General features: G+C 47.8%; 1 protein-coding gene and 1 long non-coding RNA gene across 8 annotated transcripts in view; one reads left to right on the top strand and one right to left on the bottom strand.

Moving 5' to 3' along the window:
* ADARB1 (adenosine deaminase RNA specific B1) overlaps positions 1 to 16,063 on the bottom strand; it is a 138,520-nt gene extending 122,457 nt beyond the window's left edge. For 4 of the 5 annotated variants that reach the window (XM_007970398.3, XM_007970344.3, XM_037984928.2 and 1 more), the window contains exon 1: positions 15,881 to 16,063. The gene's annotated coding sequence lies outside the window, so the exon portion shown is untranslated. Of the gene's footprint in view, positions 1 to 10,172; positions 10,288 to 14,559; positions 14,577 to 15,880 lie in introns of those variants that run through there. The other variant, XM_073011180.1, reaches the window with a different exon arrangement.
* Positions 16,064 to 16,170: 107 nt separating this feature from the next.
* Positions 16,171 to 20,019, top strand: LOC140710105 (uncharacterized). 3 transcript variants are annotated; one of them, XR_012091008.1, is made up of 3 exons: positions 16,171 to 16,947; positions 17,030 to 17,277; positions 18,198 to 20,019. It is a non-coding gene; the product is annotated as an uncharacterized lncRNA (long non-coding RNA). The 3 variants fall into 3 exon arrangements; XR_012091007.1 differs by having other exon boundaries at positions 16,175 to 16,947; positions 17,030 to 18,323; positions 18,383 to 20,010; XR_012091006.1 differs by having other exon boundaries at positions 16,176 to 16,947; positions 17,030 to 18,323; positions 18,405 to 20,010.
* The last annotated feature ends 3,301 nt before the right edge of the window (positions 20,020 to 23,320 follow it).

Genomic DNA, 23,320 nt, shown 5'->3' with positions numbered 1-23,320 from the left:
ACAGGCGCCCGCCACCTCGCCCGGCTAGTTTTTTGTATTTTTTAGTAGAGACGGGGTTTCACTGTGTTAGCCAGGATGGTCTCGATCTCCTGACCTCGTGATCCGCCCGTCTCGGCCTCCCAAAGTGCTGGGATTACAGGCTTGAGCCACCGCGCCCGGCCTCAAACCCTGTATTTTGCTATCTATAAATGAGGTGGCCAAGGCAGTTCTTGGCGGGAAACCATAGAGCTGTATGTGCACAGAAGAGAAAACCAGGATGACGTGAAAATAAACAAGGTATTAAATCCCCAAGTGAGAACAAAGGTGGAGAGAGGTCAGAACCGGGGCCCTCCTGGGTCCTCCTGGGGAGGGTAGGAGGCTGAACGGCACAGGTGCCAGGAAGCCTCCAGGTTGGTCCAGGGGATGGCTGCGCGAGTGCTCACAGACATGAGAGTCACCAGGCTGCACGCTCAGGCCACTGGTGTGCGTGTCACACCCATTCATGAGAGAAGAGAAGACTGTCACATTTTCAGGCACTCTGTAAACCAGTTGACAGCTCATTGGTAGCTTCAAATAGGGCATGGTAGGGACGTTTATACCTTGGACATTGGCAAATGCTACAAATCAGGGGTTTCCACACATTCCCACCCCTCCTTGCCACCAAAAGCCAGGTGTTAAGCACTTACACCACTGTGTAGCTACTACAACATGTAAACCACGTGAAAAACATGAAAGGCTGGGGGTAGGGCTGGGGAGAGACTCATTTAGAAAAAATTGAAGGTATTAAAAATAGCAATTTTAATTTTGCACTGTGTTAAAAGTAGGATTTTCCCCAGAATGCAGGAATGTTTAATATCAGGAAATATATTAATGAAATCTGCTATATTAACAGACTGGAGGGAAAACCATGTGATCATCTCAACAGATGCACATATGGTAAAATTCTACTGCCACTCATGATAAAGATTATTTTTAAAAGAACTCTCAGGCAAACCAGGAAGAGAAGGTAACATGCTAAACAAGATAAAGGGTATATACAAAACAACTAGAGTAATATCACACTTAAGGATGAAATACTGGAAGGATTCACACCAAAGACAAGAACGAGAGGCAGCCTGCTAGCCATCACTATGATCCAAACACTACACTCAGCACAGTACCAGAAGTCCTAACCAATTAATACAGGGGAAGTACAAAGCTTAGGAAGATGCATGTTCCTAAAAGGATCCTCTATCTAGAAAACATGAGACACAAATGACGAGCTGTGGATACAACATACAAAAACCAATCACTTTTCCACACAAGAATAATAAGCCATTTGAAATGTCATTGAAAGAAAACATTTAGTAGGGATAAAGGTGATACTTCTGATAATTGGGCAAAGGGAAGACTACTCAATGACTAAGGCAAATGATTAGCCAATTGAAAAAATATCCCAACTTCAAACTGTACAAAAACAAATTTCATATAGATCAACATGCTAAATGTGAAAAACAAAATAAAACCTATTAGAAGAAATTAAAGAAAAATATGATTATTGAAGTAGGGAAAGTATTCTTAGGATTCAAAACCGAAAAGCAATAAAGGAAAAAAACTGATAAATTTGACTATATTTAAAATTTCTTTCAGAAAAAAAAAAATCGACCAAATCCAAAGACCAAGATAAACCAGGTAAACATTTTCACATGGGAAGAAACCGAGGTAGTGGCTGAAACCAGAAGTGGCCCTGCCATTTCTGCCATTCTCCCATCATATTCGGCTATGTGCTTTCTTTTTCAATGTTTTATGTTGAAATTTTAGGCTTATGGGAAGGCTGAAAAATAGTACAGAGAGTTCCCCTATGTCCTTCTCCCAGCTTCCTCTAAAATCTTGGATTTGTAAGTTGTGAGCATGAGAAGTATGTATCAATCACAGACCTATCCGTTGTGAGCTGGGAGGACATATCGAAACCAGAAAACAAACACTGGCCCAACATGATTGGCTACTCCACAGACCTCATCGGAATTTCGGTGGTTTCTCCACCAATACCAGCTTCTGTTCCAGGATTCTGCCCAGAATCACAGGCCACAGTTAGTCATCGGGTCTCTAAGCTGAGCCCAATCCTCAGTGTTCCCAGTGTTCATGACCTGGACACTTCTGAAGAACACTGATGAGGTATTTTGCACGATGTCCCTCTACTGGACCGTCTGATATTCCCCCCATGACTAGACTGTGATTGTGCATTTGTGGCAGGAGTCCCTGAGAGAGCACACGGCTTGTGGTGTGGGGCTGCATATGATGGCAACTTGTCTCGTCAGGTGATGCTGATCTTGATCGCCTGGGTGACATGGTGTCTGCTGGCTTCCTCCATTCTAAAGTTACTATTTTTCCCTTTTTAATAAATAAACAACTTGAGGAAGAGATACTTCGAGACCAGGCAAATATCCTGTTTCTCTCCAAACTCTGGCCCACTAATCAGCATTCTCCCGCAGAACTTGCCTGAAGTTAACTATTTCTGTAGTGCTGGCTGCCTGAAGGCGATTTTCTACTTTCTCACTGCTCCTACACCAATTAATTGGAATGTTTCTGTCAGGAAGAGATGTCCCTTCTCCCTCATTTTTTCAATGTCTTCTTATATCAATAGGTAGTGATACTGACTTTGTTCTATAGATTATACACCTATACTATCATTACACATTTCCTTGCTCAAACTGACCCCGCTTTGGCCATGGGGCTCCTCCAGGTTGCTTATGTGCCTCTGACACACCACATCCTTTTTGGGCACTTCCTTATTTCCAGTATCATCAGAGGTTCCAGACTCATCTTCTGCAAGGAGCCCTGCTTATTTTTATCGGCAACTGATACTTAAGTGTGCTACCTGTTGCTGGAGGTCATCGCTTCTAGGTCTTCCCAATGGACAAAGCTAGGAGATGCATGTGTAGGTACATCACTAACCCATGCATATAATGTGTACACCTATATTTACTTCTGTGTGGTACGTGCATATATTAAAGACCGCAGGGTCACACTGACACCTGAATCCAATCCAGCAGCACGGGCTCCCTCTGCCATCTTCCTTTCCTTATTTGTAACTTCTTCCTGGGACAGTGAGAAGCCTGGCTCTCATTATCTACTATGAGTCTGCTTACTTATTCAATCCCCACATACACATGAAGTCGTTTCACACTGCTCAACATTAACACTGAGAAAAAAATTTACTTCTATTTTGTACAGTTCTCTTCAGCCTCACAGAATCCAGTCAACATATCATTTTCCCAAATAAGGTTAACACTTGCCTTTCCACCCCCTTCGCTGTGGCTCTGCCGCTTTATACTACAGTGAGATGTGTGTTTGTGGCTTATATTTTATTTTGGGTCCCCCACATCCTTGCTGATACTAACCATCTATTTTACTTTGGAGTGTATGAAGTACTGCTATGGTTTCAACAGCTGGGCCACACTAAAAGGTGTACTGAGAGCAGCACTGCCCCCCACCTACGACCCAGCACCCACTCCACTTCCCCACCCCCTCGCCCTCTGCACCCCACCTACGACCCAGCACCCACTCCTCCTCCGTCCCCTCACCCTCTGCAGTCGCCATCTCTTTTGTTTCTGGCTCTGCCCTCCCATATCTCCTCTGCACAAGTGTGCAGGGAGCATGTGTTTTCCTGCATCCCCTTCTTCTCACATCAAGGGCAGCATTTAGATGTTCTTTGGCATTTGCTTTGTTCACATCTGCATGCCCTGAAAACCACCTCAAACCAATTCACAGAGGTCATCCTCAATAGTGGATGTGGTTGTGTGGCTATACCAGAGTTTACTCAACTTTCTCCTGCATATGGATATTTAGGTTATTCCAAGTGTATTTTCATATTGTTGGAGGTCTATCTTCTGGAAGGATTCCTAGAAGTAGAATTGCTGGGTCAAAGGGTAAGTGTTTATGTGGTGTTGTAGGTTGAATGTGGTTTTAATATGCCCAACAGTACTTCATTGACTTCCTCTTCTGATAAGTTGAGGGGAAAACATCAAACACCAGTGAAGAACTCATCTGTTGAGAACCTAATAGTGTGCACCAACAAAGGGTGGTCATCTTAAGAAATGCTAATAGCCTCTGCTCGATATTATAACCATATTTCATCCTAGAAGAAATAGGTTCATACAGTTCAAGAAGCACAGTGCACATCACAGAGACAGACTTCAAGAGCAAGACATCTGAAACCAAATAAATGGCCCTTGCTAGCATTATCAGTATCAAACAAAGACTTCTGTCTTAAACTCCATTTCGAAGCTCCTATGAACGCCTAGGAATCTACCTATGAGAAATGAAAATACACATCCACACGCAGACGTGCTTGCTAATATTCAAAGTCACATGATTCATAACGGCCAAAATGCAGAAACAACCCAAAGTCCATCACTGCAGCGGGATAAACGAACATGCTACGCCAATACTAGTAAAAGGAACAAACTACTGATACGTGCTACAACACGGATGTACCTGAAAAACATGTTAAGTGAAAGCCTGATGCAAACAACTACACAGGACATGAGTTGCTTCCTGTGAAACGTCTGCAAGGCACATGTGGAAAGAGCAGGCGGGCTGCCTGAGTGGTTGCCGGTGGCTGGGCTGGGAGCGCGAACCAACTGTAGACAAGCACAGGGAGCATTTGGGGTGATGGGAGTGTTCAAGAACTAGACTGTGGTGATGTCCGCACAACTCAGACATTCAGAAAATCACTGAATTGTCCTCTTACAGAGGGTGCATTTCATGGTAGCTGTTTAAAACAAAACAAAACCACCTCAGAATGCCTTTCCTACGGTTTATTTTCCGCCCATATTTTCCCAGAGCATTCTAAAAAGGTGAACACTCAAAGCATTATTTGATCACAACTTGCAATTTGCATTGTTTCCTTCAACGATCAATAAGCCCAGGAAATCATCTAGATAAATTCTCGATGCAGTGTGAAAAGGCACACAGGGCAGGTAGCTCTTCTGTCCAACAGCATCGCCCTATCCCGGCTTCACACATAGCAAGCAGTGTCTGGCGAATCAAAGCCTGCCTTTTCCAGTCTACAGCATAGCTCAAAATCATTGTCAAATAAAGGAAAAAAATCTTACTTTTCCTACAGCAAGTGCTTCCAGCGATAAACAGAACTAAAATCTATCAGGCACTTCTTGCCTGTACCACACATAACACGTGCCTATGGCTAATTCGTGCATGGAGAATTCAAGGTGAGCTGCACAGTACACTGTATCTCAGTTCTGCAGGACAGGCATGTGCTCAATGACTTCCTGTAGGTTCACGTGACACCAGCCCTTTCTGTGTAAATATAATCAATTCCTCACAGTTTCATTAGAGGGATAAAATTAAAGAATAGAAAGCTTCACTATGAACGAGATAAATATGTCACTCATTCACCTGCATGTGGGTGAAAACATCTACTACGTGACACCAAAAAGTGCGGAGGGAAAAAATTCCAGAGTAGAAGTCAGAAGATGTCACTTTTAACCTGCTCTGCTCCTGGGTACATAAATACATAGTATGTAAAGAACTCAAATTCAAAATGACCAAGACTAATAAATATGCATTTGATGTGACTACTTTCATTCATATCTAGAATAGAGGGGACGTAAAGAGTCAAATAATTGCTGTTTAACTGCAGCTGGGGTGCTGAAGTCTCTGGAAACTCTAACCTCTGTTTAGATTGACTTCATGCTATTTATGCTCAGGTCTAAACCAAGTGAAATGTGTAGATTAACAATGTTTCCCACCATTCTTCATGTAAAGGTCAGAGGTCACGTCTGTAGCTCCCCAGCATCTTTTGAATCCCCTCTCTCTACCTCGGGACATCCCTAAGACAAAAGCCAGAATTCTATTTCCTGTTCTCACAGCCAGGGTGCACTCAGCCAGTCAGATGAACCCACACAAAACCTCACCTCAAATGACAGAAATGTGAGGGAGCAGGTCCCTAGTGGAATCTATTCCTGAAAAGGGAAAACAATGAGACAAGAGAGGGCTTGGGGATGCAGCAGCGGCAGACGGCCCACCAGCGGCATCCAGCAGCCCAGGCTCACTGCACATGGTCCCAGGGTAACCAGGTATTGTACCTGACTCCAGAGCCTCACGAAGACCACGAGAAGCCACTTGACATCCTTGAAAAGATTCCTTTTTTCAAGGAAATCAACTCACTCTAAGTGACTTAACACTGGGTGGGTTGGACACCTTGTGCCCAACTGTTACTAATCAAAGAAAAAGAAACAAAACTGGGTTTATGTGCACTGCCATACGTAAACACACAGGAATAAAATGCAACTTTCCAACTTACTCTCCAGCCTGACTGATATATATGTTAAAGACCTCCACTTCTAGCTTTATAATTTTAGAAGTGAGGGTTAATGAAATATTAACTACTATTGAATTACCTCTGGTTGCTTATGATAAGCTCTGGACTTAAAGAAGTGAAAAAAATCCCTGCTCCATTTAATTCAAGACAACTAACACAGTCTAGTCCCCCAACCAACAGAGAAAGGGATCAATTCTAATCCCCTGGAGTTTCATGTTTTCTATTGGACTCTGAATCCATCATTCCAACCCTCTAGATCCTGCTTCCTAAGCCTGCTTAACCCCTAAGGCCTATGCCCTCCCTTCCTATACCTCACCTTTTTCCACAGAGTTACTGAGTCAAGAGAAGGGACATGACTCTGTGCCAAGTGCCAGCCTCGCGTGAGCCTCGGCAGCCATGGCAGGAAGTGGCGTAGCACCACCTACATTAGACAGGACTACATATAGGTTCTACGATGAATATTGGTTGGATAACTGAATGAATGATTATTTGACTCTGACTTACAATAGTCTTCTAGAAATGGAGAGAACCTCGGCAACAAGCAATTCAACTGCCCTCATTTCACATCCAAGGAGCCCGCAGCACAGCCATGAAGAGAATGCACCATCCTGTTCAGAAGCAGGGCTGGGATTACATTCCTGATCTCCCAAATTCTGGGACACTTTCCTATTTGCTCCTTGACCAAAAACAGCTTATAAGAGATGCTTTCTTGGCCAGGTTCAACGGCTCCGCCTGTAATCCCAGCAATTTGGGAGGCCAAGGCAATTGGATCCCTTGAGTCCAGGAGCTCGAGACCAGCCTAGGCAACACGGTAAAACCCTGTCTCTACAAAAAATACAAAAATTAGTTGGGTGTGGTGGCATCCACCTGTAGACTCAGCTACCTGGGAGGCTGAGACTGAGGCAGGAGGATCGCTTGAACTCGGGAGGTTGTGGCTACAGTAAGCTATGATTGTACCACCGTACTCTAGCCTGAGCAACAAAGCGAGACGCTGTCGCAAAAAAACAAAAAAGATGTGTAACTCCTTTAAGCCTCCACAGTTGAATCAAACGTATTTTTTCATTTTACTTGGCTGCTTTTTCCTGAATCCTCCCAGAATTATTCGAAATATTCTTGTTTCTGTCAAGATGTAGTTATAACTATTACTTCAGAGAATGCATTTCAACTGTATCTTGTCCAAAAGGGGTTAAAATGATGCTGGCAGGACAGAGCTACTTTTTCAGGATGTCGCCTCCCTGTTTTCAACAGATAATTTACTATGTCACATTTTATGGTTTTATAATAATTTTGAATGTTTTGTAAATGTTTATATTCTACATAGACAAGCGTGGAAATCTGGAGATAACACAGACATATGGGGCATAAATATATGACTGATTCACCAAGTACAATAGGATGGGGGGCAGTGTAGGGAGGCAGCAAAAGCATATGTTTTCAGAAGCAGATAAACTTAATGCTGGTTCTACTACTTACTACCTACAGAAAAAGTAAGTTAAAGTTATTCTCTCCTTCAGCAAAGGCTTACAAGTGTCTGTCTGCCAGGCATTGCTCTGAGCCCTCAGGATAGATTCAGAGCAATAGCCCTGCCTTCCTGAGGCTTCCATTCTGGCCAGGCAGGCTGTGTGGGGAGGAAGGAAGTGGTGGGTACAGATGGCAGAAATAAACAGAATGGTGAGCAGGGCACACAGCACACAAGGGTGCGTGAACACCGAAGTGAGGGCTAGCTATAGGCCCCAAGACAGCTGGAGCCATGGCTGTGAGTGGCAGGAAGGGACAGCAGGAAAGAAGGCCGCAGGGGGACTCTGAGCAGGAGAATGACGTGATGTCTTCCATGTAGAGACTCAGATCTGACTGCTGGTCAAGAACAGACTGAAGGAGACCAGGAGTGGAAGAAGAGATCTTTTAGGAGGCTACTAAGGTAAGCCAGGCCAGTGTTATCAGTAAAAAGGGATGATGACAGTGACCCTTAATAGCAACATCCTAAGATCATCATGAGGATTAAACTAGATTAAACCCACTTTACCATGTCTGACACATAGTAAGAGCTTAATAAATGTTAAATATTATCCAGCTTTCCTAGGACGTCACTGAGCCTCTTAGCATCAGTTTCCTGATCTAATAAATAGGGGTAATGAGACCTCCTACAAGACTGTCGTGAGGAATAACTTAATTACAAGGACCCTGAAGAAGAGCCAGTTTTACCTAATAAAAGTTTAAACGCATGTGTCTGTGTTTTACAAACAATGTATTACAAATTTTGCAGGCCGTGGGAAGGTACAGACAGACCCTGGCTTACAACAGTCTGACTTACATTTTTTTTACTTTATGATGGTGTGAAAGTGATACACATTTACTAGAAAGTGTACACTGAATTTTGAACGTTAGGTGTATTAAATGTATTTTCAACTTACAATATATTCAAGTTATGAACCTCATCGTAAGTTGAGGAATATCTATACAAATATTCTGCAAGTCACATATGAGGCGACAACTGCTTTGCAGAATCAAACAGAACCCAATACAAAATGAGGCCTATAGTTGAAGAATCCTCACCTGAGATCCTCTGGAACACGGCAGCATCACATCATTACCATCCAAAGAGTTCCAAGAGCACTTCTTGGTCCCTCTACTTCCCTTGTCTCCAAGACCCGATCTACTGCCCACAACCAAGAATTCACAACTGCTCTCTTTTCTCCAGCTCTGCCACCTCTGCCGCACGAAATCATGGCAAAAGCGCCAACCCAGGCCTCCGTTCTTTCTCTTGCACTTCTTCACTCCCTGGCTGAAAGCACTCTGAGTCTGCAGCACCTGGCCCATGTGTCTCTCCAGCCTCACCTCCCAGCCCCTGACTGGACAATGGTTCTGGTCCTATCCTGGCCACCCTAATAAGCAGGCCCTCTGGCAGGCTATCCCTTCTACCCAGAAGGCTGCTGTCCCCACTCCTGACATGAGCTCATCCTCTCCCTTTGGACCTCAGCATACCACATCGCACTCAGAGAGGTGTTCCTAGAACATCATGCCTCCACCAGGAGCCACCCTCTGATGCCATCTATCTCAGCCGCATCTCTCAGTCATGATGATAAAGATAACACAGGGGCTCCTTGACTGATGGTGGAGTTCCAATCCCATGAACCCATTACAAGTTGAAAACATCCTAACCTGAAAAAGCATTCAATACACCTACCCTACCAAACATCAAAGCTTAGCCTAGCCTACCTAAAAGGTGCTCAGAACACTCACACTAGCCTACAGTTGGACAAAATCATCTAATACAAAGCCTATTTTATAATAAGGTACTTAATATCGCAGGCAATCTATTGAATGCTATGCTGAAAGTGAAAAACAGAATGACTGTATGCGTACCACGGTCAAGTCAAAAATTATTACTGGAACCATGATAAGCCAGGTCTGTGTGTAGTTGTGAGACATGGTGTCTGCCTCTGTGATCTGTTTAGTTTCCCCACCAGAATGTCAGCTCAAAGAGGCACAGACCTCCTCTCTGTCCTTCTCCACCACATCCTCCCACGATGACTCACACAGAGCAGGCACTCAGGAAAGCCTGCCCCTGAGAGAAAAGAGCGAAGGGAATATGTTTCCACAGCAATGGGAACTACTCTCCACTGCACAGATGATGGAGAGAATGCAAGGAAGCTGGGAAAGGCTTCTTTGCCTTTCATCGCATTGGCTGAACTACTAAGAAGATGGGTGTTCTGAAACTCCAAACCTGAAAAAATCAAATAATCACAAAAACAAATCAAAACTCATGCAGTTAAGATATTTTACCAAGTTAACAGGCAACTTTATTTCACTGAATGCTGCTGACCCAGTGGAACATAAACATATACATGCAACAGGCCCGAAGCAACAATACCTGCTTTCCTCTGGAGGTAGGATTGGTGAGGGAGTTATCTTAAATGCAAAACTGAAATTCCCAGCTAGGCAAATCAAGAACAAATCAGGCACCAAGTCTTCTAGTCCTCTGAGTACTGAATTTGGTGAATTAAGGTGACAACCTCCAGGTAACAATACTTTTAGAGAAAAGTGAATTTTTTAAATAAATAAAAAACTCCATTTCCACATGTATCTTTCTGTAAGTACGCCCCACGGCATGTTCAGCACAAGCTAGTAAGAATCTGGATCCTGAGTCTTAGGGTGAGATTCCCAACTTTTCAGGACTGAGGACACCACCATGATTTATTTTCTATCCTCCTTTCAAAAGGGCAGCATGTCTTGAGGAATATTTCTCAGTCCAGGCTCCCACACGCAGAAGTCCCGCCTCCCTCCTGAAGTCCTGCCTCCCTTCTGGAGCTGAGCATCCCTGCTCTTCCTGCCTCCCTCTCACCTTCTCAAGGACTTGGCTCCAACATTATCCTCTTTCCTGGCATATTATAAATGTTTCCCTCTACTGGATCATTCCTATTAGCTCATAAACATGCTATCATTCCTCTCATTTAAAAATACAAATAAAAATTTCTGTGCCCATGTCCCCTCCAGCCACCATCCCATGACTCTTCCCTTTTAACAGAACTCCTCTAGATAGTCGTCTACACTGATGTTCCCACTTCTACTCTCTCTGTTTCCTCTCCCCACCACTCCAAACCTATCAAGGTCACTCACAACCACCTCTTATCAAAGCCAACAGGAAACTCTCCAGCTAATGAAGAATAAGAACCCCTTGGTGTCTTGGTTTCCAGGCCACTAGACTCTCACTAGTTTCTTCTTTCTTCAAACAGAGCCCTTTTCAATGGTATTGCTAGACCCTCCCTCCCAATGTGAACGCCTTGCCAAAAGCTCCCAGGTCATTCCTCATCTCCCGCTCTTCTGTATCCATACTGTATGCCTCAAAGATCAGCAATATGCAAATGACTCCCAAATTTACACACTTGGCCCCAACCTCTTCTTGAACCTGACCTTGAATTTCCATCCATATTCACCTTTCTCTACTCAGATGACTAATCATAAAAATAATAAGCAAAGTAAGCCCCGTTAAATACTGTCAGTCACGTACTATTTTAGGCACTTTACATTAGCAACTCAACAACTCTGACAAGTTGCTTTTATTCTTCCTAATTTATAGATGAGAAAACTGAAGCACAGAAAGATTAGACTGCTTGCTCAAGATCATGTAGGAAATAGCTGCACAATGACCCAACCCTCATCCTCCAGATCTGGCCCTTGAGTGGAGCTGCTGAGCTGGGCTGCCTTTCAGAGTCACAAGCTCCACATGTTCAAATCCTAACACTGGCTCTTCCCAGACTTCCCTATCTCATACCTGGCACCAACACCAAGTCAAAAGCTGAGTTGGAAGAATCAGATTCTAGATGTGAAGAAATTTCAGAATTACTTTATTTCACTTGTATTTTCCTTTTTGTGAAAGTGCATGAATGATAAGATTTTAAAAGTCAATGCTTAGTCTAAGCTCTTTCAATGAGTATAAATGAATGCTGGGTAACAAGAAAGCACTGTGTCACAATCTACCTGGCTACATTTTCCCTTTGTTAGTAGCATAAAAAATGATAATGCAACTTAAAAATGATGGCATCTTACAAATGCTGAAATTCAGTAGGCTGAATCTGATCTCACCACTTCCGCCCTGGTCTGAGGTGCCGGTACAGTCATCTAGCTTTCACAAAAGTCTAAATGATCTCCTTGCTGATATTCCTCCTCCAGTCTGCAGTAGTGGAGGTGAAAAAAGCAAGCTGCAGTAAGGAGGTAAGGGTACATCTTACCACTGCCACTTCCTGTGTGACCTTGGGTAAATCACTTAACCACTCTGTGCCTAGGTATTCCCCCCTATAACATGGGAATAATGATAATAATGCCTACTTTGTGGACTGCCATAAGAATAAGTGAATTAATATATGTAAAGCTCTTAAAACAGCCTGGCATATCATAAGCCCAACAGCCAGAGTGGTACTTTTTAAAGATAAATCAGATCATGTCATTCCCAAGGAAGGAAGGAAGGGTCTCTTAAGGCTTCCCATCACACTTAAAATCTAAATTCCTTACCACAGCCTGTGTGCTCCAAGATGCAGCTCTCTGCCACTCACGTCTCATTTCCTGCCACTCGCCCAGCTCTCTGGCAGCAATGGCCTCCCTGAGGTGACCAGCATACTACAAGGAGGCTCAGGAACCAAGGCTTTCACCTAAGAGGTCCCTGTGCCTGAGAGGCTGCTGCTGCCACGACCTCAGCCCAGCTCGCTCCATCCTCATCACCTATTTGACCTTCTCTCACCTACCCTGCCTCATTTGCCCTTCGAAGCAGTCAGGATACCAGATGCTTGTTTATTGCTCTTCTCCTTCCCAAGAAAATGAACTGCTCGAGGGCAGGAACTCTCCTCATCAGGCTCATCCTGAATCTCCAATACCTAGAACAGTACCCGGGCCAGGATGCATGGGTGAATGCCTGTTGGATCAATAAGCAAATGAAATAGAACCAGGTTCCAAAATCACCAAACTAGAAGCAAGTAGAGCTTCCATTTCACTGTACTTCCAATAAAAATACAAGGTATCTCAGAGTTATTTCACTCCCCTTCCAGTTCCATCACAAAGACGTTAAACCTAAAACCAAAGTCACTTTTCTTTGTATATGCCTAGGACATCTTATAGGTATACAGGTGGAGAAGTGCAGTAAGCAGTACTAATCAAACTACAAAAAAAAAAAAAAAGTGATAATTTGGTATTAATGGTCCTAGCCCAACAGCTGTCAAGCTATGGATGAAGCAAAACTCTGCAAATGGAAGGTGCAGTAAGACCCTGCCACGAAGACCTCTGTGGGCTACCGCGCTGTCCCTGTCCACACCTGAGATAAAAAGTTGTTGCCTTGGAAAGAAAAGTCACTCAAGGAATAAGGAAGAAATCTTAATGATTTCACTGGACAATTTTTAATTTTCCTATTTGCTTTTCCTACCTCGCGTATTATGAACATACAATATAATATAGGTTTTTTTTTTAACACTACCATTTCCAGCACACCAAATTACAGATTTAGAAATTCCTATTTTAGAAATTTGACACAGAAAACCATTGAGTTTTCTAATAAAATTAGACCTCTCTGAGCTTTTTGGTTTCAAACTAAGCTTGATAACTTTGCTTAACTTTTTTATAGGCTGGTAAATGTATAACTTCATCTATTACTCTCCAAAGTTACCTACCTCTTATCTATTTAAATTATATTACTTGATCACAGAGCTAATCACAGCATTCAAGAGAATAAAACCCAGTTCTTAAGTAAAACGTACAGCTAATAAATTTTGATAATAAATAATTAGTAGGCTTTGCTTGTACCCATGTGTAAGAATATCCACTGTAGCAATGTTTGTCATATATTAAAACATATACAACTGCGTACATACTTTGACTCCTGCTGGGACAATACACAACTGGGTGCAGCCTTTGAACCAAGTGCCCAGGGACGGAGTGGAATGAGGTTTTACCTTTCTGTAGGTATTGCGTGCATGCTGATCTTTTTAAACCTATCAATACAAATCTACTGCTTTATGCCAGAAGCATTTTTGATCTCTACCTATCTTGTTAAGTACTGCATCTCCTAGGGCCTAAAACAGGGAGGGTCTAGCACATAACAAGCCACAGACAAGTATTTGTCAAATGAATTAAGTTTGTTTTATGCATTCACTGGACAAATAGAAGTTAAAAAAAATTCCTATTCCAAAAATCTAAAAGAATTCAAATACTTTACAACACATAAATTCACAAGGAAGTGAAATTAGCCTCTGAGCCACGATGTTTTTTGTGGATGATGTTATCACTTCATAGCTAATCCTTCCCCCTTGGCCTCCCTGCATGAACACGTCACACCAGAGACACATGGGTCATCAGTTTCTCAGAGCTAGATCGATTCTCTTTAAGCCCCTGTCCCTGCAGGAGGGCCTCCTTTTTTCCTTTCCAACTAAAGCTTCAAATTTGATGTAGATGTAGTGGGATATACCCAGTCTTAGGAACCCTCAGACATCTAACAGGGCATCACTCACAGACAATGCATTCCTTTCAAAGCTTGTGTGAGTTCATCCTCTCCACCACAGGCAAGATATAGGCACCCAGCTCAGCCTGTCTCATCAAATATTTATCAAACCCCTGTTGTGGCTGCCCATGCATAGTGGACCCTGCCCTCTGGAGGAACCGCCCAATGAGAGACAGTTAATTTTCTTATCCAAGAACGAACTGTTTCAGCCAACCTTTTACCCTTTCTTCCTTCTCCCTTTCCCCTCTGGGAAACCCTCAGCAGGCAAAAAGGATACAGCAGTCTCAATCCCAAGGAAAAGATGGTCATCAAAAGACAATTAGTTTTTCTATCTCCTAGGAACAACTGCTCTTAAGACAGCCTAGTGTTTTGGAAAATGCAGCTCTGGGTGTCACCTTTCGAAGCAATAAAACATACGGCTAAATTTAAGAGGAAACAAAGAGGATTAAATACATATTTGTATTCTCAATTTAAAAAACTACGGTTCTATCATCTTAATCACGGAACTAAACGTAAAGAAACAAGTTTGATATCACGCCACTTTTCGTTATACTTCGAGAATGGAATGCAATAATGGTTAGTGTAAGAAGGAAATAAAATGCCTGTATCAGAAGTAACAGCCCAAACCTGCTACCCAAAAATATTAACTGCGAGCTAAACACCACGGTGCAGATCTCCGACACAGAAATCTGGACAGGAACACATTTTAGGTTAGGTTCTCCAGCGCGTAAACTGGGACTCCAACACGTTTCAGCGTCCACAGTCCAATATGACACCTTCCCTCGCACCCATCCACCACGCAGTAATTTTCCTTCTCCTCATGTGAACACGTCAAAAGTCACCTCGGGCCCCCAACTGCCCCAGATTGCTCCCGATCGCTGCAGACGCCCGGCACCCGCAGGAACTCCCAGCCCCGGGCCGCCCGCGGCTCAGAGCATCCCGCGCGGACACTGCGCCCTCGGGAGGAGACGCAGGACCGTCCAGGGCGCAGCCTCGTCCCCAGCGCAGTCTCCACTCCCGGGGCACAGCGTCCCCTCCTCACAAGGCAGCCTTCCCTGCCCGGGCCCAGCCTCATCCCGGGGGCAGCCTGGCGTCCCCCCCGCGCAGCGTCCCATGCCGGGCGCAGCGTCTCCCCAGGGACATCGCCTCCCGTCCCCGGGCGCAGCCTCCCGTCCCCCAGCGCAGCCTTGTACCCGGGGCAGCCTCCTCCCCAGCGCAGCCTCCGATCTCCGGGGCACACCGTCCCCTCCCCAAAACGCAGCCTCGGTCCCCAGGGCGCAGCCCCTTCCGGACGCACCTGCCCTCCCCGCGGCGCGGCGCATCCCACGCGGACTCGGCGCCCTCGGGAGGGGACGCGGGGCCGCCCGGGGCGCAGCCTCCTCCGGGGGCCGAGCGCCGGAGCAGACGGGCGCCCCGGGAGGGTGGATGCGAGGCGGTGCCGGGGCAGCCTCGCCTCCCCACAGGCGCCCTCCGCTCCCGGGACGGCCCGCAGCCCCGTCCCCGCCGCCAGCCCCTGCCCGGCGCTTACATAAACGCCGCCGCCGCGGGGTCCGGAGCCCGCGCCCGCCCGAGCCGCCGCGGCCCCGCGCCGCCCTCACCTCAGCCGCAGCCGCGCCGCGCCTGGTCCTCCGCCCGCGCGCCCCAGGCTCCGGCCGCAGTCCCGCGCCGGACGGCGTTCTGCCTCGTCGGCTGTGCGCAGCGGCGCGGCGTGGCCGTAGCCTCGCGCGGCCCGGAGCCCCGGCCGCCGACCTGGCCGCTTGGCAGCCGATGCCGCCGCCGCCGCCGCCGCCGCCGCCGCCACGGCCGCCTCAGCGCCTCAGCCCGGCTGCCGGCGGCTCCGCCCCCTCCCCGCCCCCGCCCGCCCGCCGGGGCGCGCGCACGCCGAGGGGCGGGGCCGGCGCAGCGACGCCGGACGTGCGCGCGCTCGCGCGTTCCTGTCTGTGGTAGGCAGCTGGGCTGTGGCGTCTCCCCTCACGACCACCTGCGGCGGACGGGCGCTGGGCCGGTGAGGCTGGAGCGCGGCCGGAGCTGAGAGACCGCAGCTGGGCGGCACTGGAGCGTGGGGCGGGGGCGCGGGACCGGCCTGGCGTCGCGGCGCCACCCGCCCGAGCACCGCTGAGGAGACCCTGCCCGCCTTCGTGTCCTCTGGGTGCGCGGCTGCTGCGTTTTGGGGACGGGGTCTCACTGTCGCCCAGGCTGGAGCGCGGTGGCCCGCTCTTGGCTCACTGCAGCCTCGGCCTCCCGAGCTCACGCGATCCTGCCGCCTCAGCCTCCCTGGTAGCTGGGACCGCAGGCGCCCCGCGCCCGGCGATTGGCGTTTGCGTTTTGCGGAGGTGGCGTCTCGCGGTGTTGCCCAGGCTCCCGGCTCCCGGGCCCACGCGCTCCTCCCTGCAGCGGGCGCCGCCCCGCCAGGCCCCCGCCGAGCCGCCCCTGCTTCCCCCGCTCCCGGAGTTGTCTGGGACGCGCGGGGCCCGCCCCGCATTGGGTCAGGGCTGGGGGCCGGCGGCGGTCGCGGCTGTCCCGCTGGCTCCCTCTCCCCGCCCGTCATCCTCACTGTAGACTCGGGGAGAACCGGGTCGCGGCCCAGGACCCCGGACGCGGTTCCCTCCGTGTGCCATTTAGTCCGCACTGACACTAGCAGCTGCTCCCAATTACCAATGTTTAGGTGATGGTGGTTTGGTTTGATTTTTTTGTTATTTTAGGTTGATAGTAAAAGCATTTTAAAGCTTTTTTTTTTTTCTTTACAGCGTATGCAATAGACTTACTCCTCGATTTATCTATATTTACTGACTGTTCCACAGTTATACCAAGAAATGTTTACACAGATGATGATAAGCATATGTAGAGATGCAACGTTTTCACAGACCAGAATAACCAGCTCCAGGCTGCAGTTCTCTACACGAAGATAAAGTTTGTTGGGAAACTCCTGACTGCGGCGACCTGAGCCCACAGGAGCAGCCGGGGGCGGCGGGCAGAGCCGGGTGTGGACAAGCGGGTGGGTCCTGCACCTGGGTGGGGGAAGCGGCAGGCTCCAGGGTCAAGTTGAGGTTGTGCTAGCCCTGGCTTCCAGACCTCGGGCGGCCCACTCTGCCCTCTGCCTGTTTCCTCTCTTGTAAAGTGGGGAGTAAGAGACCATCACAAGCCAGGGATGGGGTGGCACAAACTGTGATCTCAGCCACTCTGGAGGCTGGGTCATAGGGGTGGAGGGGTCACTTGTGTCTCAGAGCTGGAGCTGTGGTGTGTGAGGCCGGCACCTGTAAATGGCCACTGCACTCCGGCCTGGGCAACACTGAGACCCTGGCTCTGAAAAACAACAAAACTTAAAAGATGAACACAGATGAAGTATGGGAGCCTGGTATGTGGTAAGCACAGGTGTCAGCCGCCAGCCTGCAGTCCAGGACAGGTCAGGGGGAGACCCGGAGTCTGCGACAGGCTGCCGGCTTCCATCACTGCCTGATGGAAAACAAGCCTGTCTTTGGGGCCAACCAGCTAACAAGTGAGCCCTTTACCCCATCTGAAGGCGAAGCACCCAAAGGGGCAACCATGGACCACTAAATAAAAATCAGGACTCCTGGGACGCCTTCTCCGGACACATTCTTAGTAAAGAGATACGTGGATGAGGACGTTGTGTGTATTTCTGTGTAACAGGCCACCCCCAAACCTCAGAGGGCGGAAACCTCTCTTCACTGCTCATGACCCCGTGGGCCTGCAGCTTGAGCCAGTTCAACTGGGACAGCTTGCCTCAGCTCCATGGGGTGTCTGCTGGACCCACTTATGGGCAGGGGCCCCCCAGCAGATCTGGGCCACGTATCACCCACCCACCGCAGGCTGGTCAGGCCTCCCTCCCATGGTGGCTGGGCTCTATCGGCAGCAAGAGAAAGCAAATCTCCATGGTGCTTCCCTCCATCTCCCCAGGAGAAGCAGGTGAGATGGCCAGGGCCTGAATGGATGTGAGGGACTGTGCAGGGGACAGGCATGGGAAGCTTGGTTCATCAGGACGGTCACTGTAACAGTCTTCCACAGGCCTTCACTGAGATGCAGGTTGGTGTAGGGAACACAAGGGAACTCCCCAGAATGGAGGCTGCTTATGCAAATTTCAGCTTGTTCTTTTTCTCCCTCCAGAGCATAGGAGAGCAGATGGTGGCCAAGGCCGGGACCCTCTGCTGCTCCCACGAGCCTCTCAGGCGGCTCTGCAGGACCAGTCAGCAGCCTCTGATTCTCCCTTCCTTTTCCATGGCCTCAGATGCCATCCTTTCCACAGAGACAGTTTCTATCGTGACACTCTCCCTGACTTGGAAGAATGGCACTCAGAACATTCCCCTTGGTGCTGATGTCAGGGATGAAAGTTTCCAGTCGCCTGGGGCCAGGACACAGCATTCCCAGCTGTTGTGGAGCAGGAAGCACCAGGATACCCATTTGGGTGCCTGTTGAGATCAGGCTCTTTGAGAAGGAATCCTGTGGTCGCCTGAGGAGGCCCGAAGAAATTTCGAGGACATCTCAGCCATCCATCCCCTGTTCACTGTGGAGGTCGAACACCAAGGTTCCTGGAGGGGGACCCTGGGTCTCCACAGAATTGCTGGCAACCATCTACTTCCCGACCTTCTGTGTCCGCCCTACCTCTGTTCTGTTGTTTACCGTCCCCTTTGTGGGAATTACGGAATAAACGATCACTTTGGTGTCCTGGAAAATAAACCTGATGCTGGAGGGCTTGAGTGTAGGAATCCCACTGGGCTCCCTCTGTCTGCCCCAGGAGTTAGGCTTTGCATAAGCATGTGAGACATCAACCGCTATGAAATGTGGTCTACACAGCACCAAAAAATCCATTTCACCACATTCTCCCTTCAGTGCAGTTAAATGGCATGACCTTGTGACTGCCCCCACGAGAAGAATTAAAAGTTACACTGGCCCTGCCAAAGCCTACAGGACACAGTGGCACAAAATGATTTCCATGATCTTAGGATATAGACCCAGGCCGACTCGACAGATTAAGTGGATTTCGAACTGTGATCTCAAGCCTTCTGGGAACTGCCAGAAAGGAGGGGAAGGTGCCGAGTGGCCCAGCTGCCCAGCCTGTTCACACACTGGGCTTTCCAAAAGGAGGAGAATGTGCCAGCCTCAGAGTGGCCCAGCTGCCCAGCCTCTTCACACACTGGGCTTTCAGTTGAAGAGAGTGTTCAAAGCTTACACATGTAAATGCCACTGATCTGTGAACCCCCTTCCTGTCATGCCCAGGGACTAGAAGACTGTGTCTAGAAGGGTGGGACCAGAGGGGTGGGTCACGTGACCTGCACACGGGTGTGCTGGCCTCCCTGGGCCTCGGTGGCCAGGAGAGCCTCCCTTTCCCTTTCCAGCCACACAGGGCAATCTGTGTGGATTTCTGTCTCCCCAATTACAGAGCGTGCTGCCAACCTGCTGTGCTGAGACTGGCCTGGTCTTGGTCCTGGTGTCCTAGGGCTAATGACTGACCAGAGCCTTTGTGCTTTTGAAGCCCATTTGACTATAGTCCTTGTGTACAACTAAAAATGAAGCTTTAAACAATCTTGCTTTGTTTTATTTAATTCTGCCCAATCTATTTGAGAAAGGACACTCACAGGTACTTTTTAGATTGTAGCCTAAAGTGGATTATTGATTTCCTGGTTTCTCAAACATCAGGAAGAGCATAAAACTGCTAATAAGAGGTGACAAATATTTGGTGATACCGTGATTTCAGACATATTAATTTTGCCCTATATTTTAAAAATAAAAAGAATGAGACTGGAGTAGCAAAACCAGATGGTGCCAAACCATTCGGTCAACAGCTGCCATGGTGGTGGAAACCGTGTGTAAGGCCCGACCAGCTCACAATGTGCCATCGTCTCTGGAACAACTCCCAGCTCCCACAGTGATGCAGCAGGAGCGGTCTGTCTGTGCTCTGTGACAGGCACACAGCCCCCCACCCCACCCCCTGACTCCAGGACCTCAAGCGGATTCTGACTCCCAGGATGGCCCTGGGCACATAGAGCTGGCATTGAGACAATTGTGAGTCTCTCTTTGTGCCTAGGCCTGAAAGGTTTAAATCCAGCACAGTTAGGATGGTCTCCATCACTTGCCAGCCTAAAGAGAGAAAACGGTTAGACACACAGGGGCAGGCGAGAGAGGACAATCTGATGGCCTTTCAGCACTGTAGGCAGTGTCCTGTGCATGGGTCAACATGTGGCCAGGAAGATGTCTTTGCTTCAGGGCATTCATGTTCTAGTGGGGAGATGGCATCACGGAGCAGCACAATGTATTAACTGGGCATTCACGTTCTAGTGGGGAGATGGCGTCACGGAGCAGCGCAGTGTGATAACTGGGCATTCATGTTCTAGTAGGGAGATGGCGTCATGGAGCAGCGCAGTGTGATAACTGGGCATTCATGTTCTAGTGGGGAGATGGCATCAGGGAGCAGTGCAGTGTATTAATTGGGACACCATCCAGGGCAGGAAGAGAGGTGTGACAGTCAGTGCGGACCTAGCTGTGCCATGCAGCACCGGCCAAGTTGTTTGGCCTGTCTGAGCCTGTTCTACATCCAGAAGAGGGAGACAATGGGTGGAAAGGCTCCAGTGGTGACGTACAAATGCAAGCTCCTAATGGAGAGGCATGTGAACGGTTGCAGGAGTCCAGGGCGCTGCAGCCGCACCGCTCAGGTGTGTCGGAGCAAGCTGCAGGAAGCTGCGCTGAGCCTTGGGGATGAGAAGGCACTGGCGGCAGGAGTGCCTGTGGCAGAGGAAAAAGCACTTCCATGGCACGTGAAGTTGGAGAAGAGAGGAGGTTTCTGCCACCATTGGTCAGAAGAATCCTCCTGATTGGGCCACTTTGCACTCTCTAGAGACCAGGCAAAGGGAATGTGCTGCGTGGTTAAATCAGAGGTGGGCAGGCTGAGCCTGGGCCCAGTGGTGTCCAGTCAGCAGTTAAGAATGAATATTAAACATGTAAAGTGTTGGGGTGAGTGGGGGGTTATGAAGAATAGATGCAGTGGGCTTCTGTGGCTGGCAGAGCCATAGATCTTTGCCATCTGGCCCTTTACAGAGAAAGGCAATCCCTGGTTTAGCCAAATAGTGCCTAGCTCTGGAACTGGGAGTTAGAGCAGCTGCCATCAAAGTGCATAGACTGTCTGGAGGTGGGAGAAACACAACCCAAATCAGCACCACAGGTGAAGGGATGGGGGCTCTGACGTACTCGGTGGTGTTTGCCTAGAGCTCAGGCATGCCTGCAGCTTCCGTGCGGAAGACTTCCATCAGGTGTTGACAGTGGAAGTGGAAAGAGTTAAGAGGCTTTTGGAATTAGACTCAACAGGATTTAGTGATGGAGTCACTAGAGGGGTCTGGGGAGGGGAAGCATCAAGGCTTACCCAGGATCCTGGCTTGCACATATCAGTGGGTGATGGTGCTCTGGGATGACACGGGGGATGGGGAGAAGAAACCAGGCATTTCTTTTGGGTGCGTTAAGTTTGCAATGCCTACAGGATGTCTGAGTGGCTGTGTTAGGAAGACAGCTGCGTACGAAAGACTGATGTCCAGAGAGGAGAGCCGTGCTGGAGATGGACACTTGAAACCCTTGAAAATGGAAGATGTCACCGATCCCCTAAAGAGAGGGTGGAGAAAGGAAAGAAGGGAACCTGGCACCAGACCTGAAGAGCCTCAGCCTGGCATTAGAGGTGAGCATAGAAAGAGAAGGGGGCGTGGGAGGCAGGAAGGCCCAGCGAGGCAGGAGAGAAAAGGCAGAAGTGTGTTTCTCTGGAGGCCGAGGCAGGGAGACTGCTTGAGGCCAGGAGTTGGAGGCTTCGGTGAGCTAATACCTCACACAGCTTGTATTCTTTTGTGTCTCGATTCTTTCACTTGATCATGGATAAAGAGTGGAAAGGGAGACATAAATATGGTTATGTACGCAGATAATTTTAAATCTACAGCCGAAGTCTTAGATCTAATTAAAATTCAGCAAGATTACTGAGTATAAAATTGACACACATGCACACATCCCCAAAATGATTTCTATATATCAGCAGCAAACAACATGTAATTTGGAAGATGATACTGTTTACAACAGTAACAAAAGTGTGAACTAAAAATAAATCAAAAAGAAGTACATGATCCTTAAGGAGAAATTCATTTTTAAAAATTATTAAAAGAGCAGGCAAATATAGAGACACACCAAACACCTCAAATTCTTCGTGGGATGAGTATAAATATATAAATCAAACAAAATTAGCAGCTTCACCAACTTCTTTTGAATGATACTAGATTTTTAAAATAAATCAGATGCAAAAACAGTATGGTTCCTGGTAACATACTACTCTAAAATAATGAACTAGAGTTAGGAAAAGGAGATTTTTTTTTCTCTTTTGCTGAGTTATGTCTTAATTATTATGTTAGCAGTCTTTCCTGAGAAGCTAAAAGGTAATTAGCAACTGAAGCCAGGCAAGAGGCGGAGGAGGGAGGGCGTGGGCAGGCCATGCTCTCTGCTGAATCTCCAGGAGCTGTTCTGGTGGGGATGGAGGCTGGAGGCTGAGCCTAAGTGCAGTTGGGTTAGTGACAAATTAGATGGCTCATGTGGTTATTTAAAGCCTTCTCTCTAGGGAACTTTCAACTACCATATATTCAAGATCTTGCAGTTGATAGTTTTAAACTGGAATCTCAGGGACTCGGGCTGACTGTTACCTATACAAGTCGCTAAGGGATACAGCAGCTGTGAGCAGTGGTGTGAAAAATGGCCATCATTGCGTATTTTCAAACTTTTTTTAAGTATAACGCATACACCAAAAAGTATCCATGTCGTAAGTGTACATCTCAACACGTTAGCCCAAAGTGGACACAACTGTGAAACCTCCACCAGGGCAAGCAGCGGAACGTGACCGACCCAGAGTGTCCGGCATGCCCCTCCGCAGCCAAGGCTGCCTCTGGGCCTTAAAGATAACCTCTACCCTGACTCCCACCTCCGCAGATTGGTTACGCCTGTTTTTGCTTCACATAAGCAACATCACACAGCATGTATTCTTTTGTGTCTTGATTCTTTCACTTGAT

This window comes from Chlorocebus sabaeus, chromosome 2 (assembly GCF_047675955.1).
Source record: "Chlorocebus sabaeus isolate Y175 chromosome 2, mChlSab1.0.hap1, whole genome shotgun sequence".
Taxonomy (NCBI): domain Eukaryota; kingdom Metazoa; phylum Chordata; class Mammalia; order Primates; family Cercopithecidae; genus Chlorocebus; species Chlorocebus sabaeus.
This window is presented reverse-complemented; position numbering and strand designations above follow the sequence as displayed.